Here is a 4,887-nt window from a genome sequence, read left to right on the forward strand (position 1 = left end):
TTTTTTTTTCCCTCACTAACTTGAAAGATTTACTGTAATTTTTTATTCCACTATTGGTTACATTTTATTTCCCCTAATATTCGTATTTCTTTAGTATTATATGGAAACAAGATAGAGCCCATTTTCCTTTACAAAAATGCCTAATTCTCCTACTGTTATTCTCTTCCCCATAAGATGATGCCTTCAGTATGCTTTTAGTTCCTCATGATCCCCAACATAGTGAAAATATTAGATCAATTTTACATTCCCCCACCTGTCCATCATACCTCATTGATTTATGTCAATGGGAAGTAAATCTTCCTCTGTATATTAAATCTCTATTCCAATTCCTTTATTCTTTGGCAAGATCTGTCAGTGCCACATATGCATAAAAGAGTCTGTGAATCCTTGTTTGTCTGAAAATACCTTTCTTTCACCCTGACAGGTGAATGATATTTTGATTGGATATCAAATCCTTGAGTTGCAGTCCTCTGCTCTCAGTAGTCTGAGGATGTTATGCCACTGCATTTTCCTTTCCAGTATTGCAAGTTAGAAGTCTCATACAGTTTGCTTCTTCATCCTTCTGCCTCGACACATATGAGATTTCCCCTTTATTTTTCTGGTTCAGTAATTATTTTTCATCAATTTTCCTGGAACTCAGTCTTTCTTCTGTCTTCTCCTCCATATTTCTCTCTGATCTTTCTGCAACTCCTGTTATTTGCATGGGAAGTTTCTTGGATCTATCTTCTGAGTCTCTTATTGTTTTCTTCATGATTTTCATCTCCATGTTTTTGTTCTGGATTGTGAGATATTTCTACCACTTTTAGTCTTCTGGGCCTCTATTTCAGGTCTCAACACTGACCATCCTCCAAATCATTTACTAATGTTTTTACCTCACAAGTCAACGTTTTTGGTCTGAGAAAGTTGTGTGTGCATGTGTATGTGTGGTACTGGAGCTCTCTTAAATGCACTTATTTTTTGGATCAGGTTGTCGCTGGTTTCCTCCAACAGCTCTACTTTCATGGGAACTGCCTACTGCACCTCTGCCTGTTGGTCATTTCTCTGGTTGTTTGCTCCCTTAGTTGTCCTTTGCTATTTTCCCTCTCTGGATCACCAAGACTTGGGGAGAACTTCTAGTAGCAGCATTTTAGTCCATTTGGGCTGCTACAACAAAAATACCATAAACTAGGTGGCTTATAAACAATGGAAATTTATTTTCTACTGTTCTAGAGGCTGGAAATTCCAAAATCAAGGCATCTGCAGATTTAGTGTCTGATGAGGGCTCACTCTGCTTCATAAAGGCATCTTCTAGCTGTGTTGTTTCATGGCAAAAGGAGTGAATGAGCTCCCTTGGGCCTCTTTTATAAGGGCTCCACCTTCATGACCTAGTCACCCCCCAAAGTCCCTACTTCCTAATAGAATTGCATTGGGGTGTTAGGTTTCAACAAATAAATTTTGGGGAGACACAAGCATTCAGACCACAGCAGCAACAATTCATGCATGGTGGGAGACACACCGCTCTCTGCCCACGGCTCAGCAATACAACCAGTGCCCAGACCCCACCTGAACACCAGGAGGAAGCATCGCCAGTCCCCCAGTCTCCTCAGCTGATTGTCTGGTAAAGCCTCTGGGGCAGAGAGGACTCATCTCCCTCACTCCTCTGGGCCACAGGAGAGCAGCTCAACCTCTAAGGAGCTCTTGGGTGGACAAGCTCATCCTCCTTCCCCCAGGACCTACAGGCCTTCCTATATTGGGCATCTAGGGTTTGGTGTGATTCTCACCCCGGGCTTCTCCACCACTGATCTTCATGCTCTCATCAGGTGCTATAGATTAGATGCCCCTCTGTCCCCAACCTCATTGAAGTTTAAATCCCCACTGTAACTGTTGAGGGTGGGAAAACCTTGAATAGGTGATTAGATTGTAGGACCATGCCATAGTGAATGAATTAATAATGGTGGTGAGGGGCAAGGTTCTGAGGGCTTTAAAAGAGAACACATGAGAGATTAGTCTCTCTCTGCTCCACCATTTTCTGCCATGTGAGACCCCTGGGTCACTGTTTCCTCCTCTGTGGCCTTCATCAATGTGTTCCCTGGACTTTGGACTTCTCTGGCTCTGAAACTGTAAGCAGTAAATTTCGTTTTCTTTATAAATTACCCAGTTCCAAGTATTTTTGTTGTAAGCAACAGAAATGGACTGATACATCAGGCTTGAGTGCAGAAAGTAACTGTGTCAGCTTTCTCCTGTAGAGGAGACTCCCAGGCCTCACATCCTCTTGGCTCCGCAGAAGTGCAATGTTTGGATTAGAGAAGTGGATAAGGACAACAGGATGAGTTCGGCTGCCATTTGCCCAGCATCTCACAATTTTATCTGTTAATGAAACTATTATTAAAATAATTGCCTAAAAATCTACTGAGCATTTAAACTACAAATAGCATTAATTTAAACTTTTCAAGATACACATAAGCCAACAATTCTAACGAATATATTTTCGTTTTTCAATGTCCCTTTCTAGTCTTTCTCCATTTGCATAAGATTTTCACATGGCTGAAACCACAGCACATGTCCAAGTTTTCCTGCTTGTCTCACTGTGGCATCCACTTCTCCAGGTTGTTCCACAGTAGCATGATAACCATGGTAAAGGCTGCATCAGCAACGACTGGAAACATTCTGTGTGTCTGATAATAGAGGAATACCTAAGCGAATGGTGGTATCTCCACAATAAGTAATTATATTCCAGCCTTTATTTTAACAATTTTGCAAATTTTCTTTTAAGTCAGCAACAATTACTCTCTCCCACCCCCACCCTACTTTAGCGTTCTTGTTAACATATCTCTTCAAAGTACGCAGGTCAGCACTCATGGGCAACTTTCCTGTCCAATAGACCTTCCCTGTGTTAGATCTTAAGAGCTATCCAGAGAGCCATTTGGCAGTCTCCACTCCAACCAGCCCATGCCCTCTCATTGACAGTCCCGGAGGTGAGATGCTTTTGCTTATCTGACCAGATTCCCTCAACGGTGTCCCATAGCCTTGCTCTCCAGCTGTGGCTCATCTGCAGCCCTGGATAATAAGATTAATATATTTTTATGCCTTGCAGAATTTTCCCCTCTACATCTCATTGCTTTTCTACTTGCTTAAACTGCAGGAAACATACCTGGCTTAAAGTGTGTGCAGGTGAGATGAGTCTCCTGCAGCCACAGGGGTCTGTATAGACACCTCTGAGCTGGAGGGGCTGCCTTTTCCATGCACCCCCTCCATTCCCACTCCATCCACCTCTGTCTACCCCCTGAAATCCACAACCACAGCTGGGAATGTCTTTGGTTTCTAGATCTAAGCCATTATCCTCACATTTTCAGGAAGAACAGACTCTGGAGGGCAGCAGAACACTCTCAGGCATTTGTAGTCAAGAAGACATCGTTTTACCTTCTTTCTTCTCTATACAGGAGGATTTCACCCAATATCAGTAAGATCGCTCCCTTGCCACCAGCTTCAGGGTCCAGCTATTCCTGTCACGCTGTAAGCCTGCCCTGAAGCTCTAGTAAGAGTCTGAGGGCAGGGCAGTCTTGTCCTAGCACATCTTCTCCAAATTCACTCTCAGAACTTGGTCTTTTCTTCTCTGGTCCTTGTACATCCTTGAAGGAGGCAAAGAGGCTGGATGCAATTCTTTCTCTCTCAGCAGCCCCAATCTTCTCATCCAAGTGCTATCACTATTATGAATCAAGTTATGGACCATCTCAGCATCAGATAATATCATAACATGACTATCTTTTAAAATATAGTTTGCAGAATGTAGAACTCTTGTTAATGCTTGATGAACGTGAATTCTTCATTATGAATCTTGAATTTCAATCTAGGTACAAAACCAGGCTCCACTCAACTCAAGAGAATTGACTACAGTTGCTTTGTTCACATCTTCATTTCCATTTCCTCTCAGTCCTCTCCAATCTTTCCATAGCAGCCCTCTACTAAACAGCTCTTACTGAGGTCTCCGGTGACCCATACCTTGCCAAAGCCAGGGGTCCATTCTACATCCTTATCTTTCTAGACTTCTCGGTAGCACTTGGCAAGGCTGACCACTTCATCCTCTGGGAACCCTTTCTTCTCCAGGCTTTGGAACACACTCTCCTGGTGTCCTCTCTTTCTGCTTCCATTCTTGCTCTCCTGACAGCCCCTTTCTCCAGATGGCAGTCTGAGTGATGTTTTAAAAACATTTACTTAATCACATCACTGTCCCTCCAATAGCTTCCACTTACGTGCAATACCCAAACCCTTAGCACAATCTATGGTTTGACTCTGCTTTCCTTCCCAATCAGCACCTACCACGCTTCTGCTCATCCACCCTGCTCCAGCCACACTGGCCTTCATCCATCCCTCAGATTTCCCAGGGCCTTCTGAATTGTTGTGCCTTCTTCTAGGAATGATCTTCCTTTTTGTTTCTTTTGTTTATTTGTTTTCATTTTTTTTTGGCAGCTGGCCAGTACAGGGATTGAACCCTGGACCTTGGTGTTATTAGCACCACGCTCTAACCAGCTGAGCCAACCAGCCAGCCCCTGGGAATGCTCTGTGCACAAGTCATCATGTGGCAGCGTCTTCTTTACGTGGGTCTCACCCAAACGTCAACTCCTTAAGAAACCTTCCCTGCCCACTAGTAAAGTAGCCTCTTCCTTCAAGTCAGGTCACTTTCTATCTCATTTTCTCTTCACAGCTCATATTACCCAAATTTTTCTTTATTGGTTTGTTTACTGGAAGGTAAGTTCATTATGGTCAGGGACTTTATCTCGTCACAGTGTTCCTAGAACTCAGAACAGCATTTAGAAGACCCTCAATAAATACTCAGATACTGACTAGCCGATTCTTAATTATTTTGCTGTCCAAAGTTGGAGGGCCCATTCTGCTCATTAGGTAAACACC

The 4,887-nt window shown here is 43.2% G+C and overlaps 1 non-coding gene across 1 annotated transcript; it reads right to left on the reverse strand.

Annotated features, from left to right (window-relative positions):
* Window positions 1-4,447: 4,447 nt before the first annotated feature.
* On the reverse strand, window positions 4,448-4,521 carry TRNAI-AAU. Its single transcript has one exon. It is a non-coding gene; the product is annotated as a tRNA-Ile (tRNA).
* Window positions 4,522-4,887: the final 366 nt, after the last annotated feature.

The sequence above is a fragment of the Galeopterus variegatus genome, unplaced genomic scaffold (genome assembly GCF_000696425.1).
Source record: "Galeopterus variegatus unplaced genomic scaffold, G_variegatus-3.0.2 Scaffold13, whole genome shotgun sequence".
In the NCBI taxonomy this organism is placed as follows: domain Eukaryota; kingdom Metazoa; phylum Chordata; class Mammalia; order Dermoptera; family Cynocephalidae; genus Galeopterus; species Galeopterus variegatus.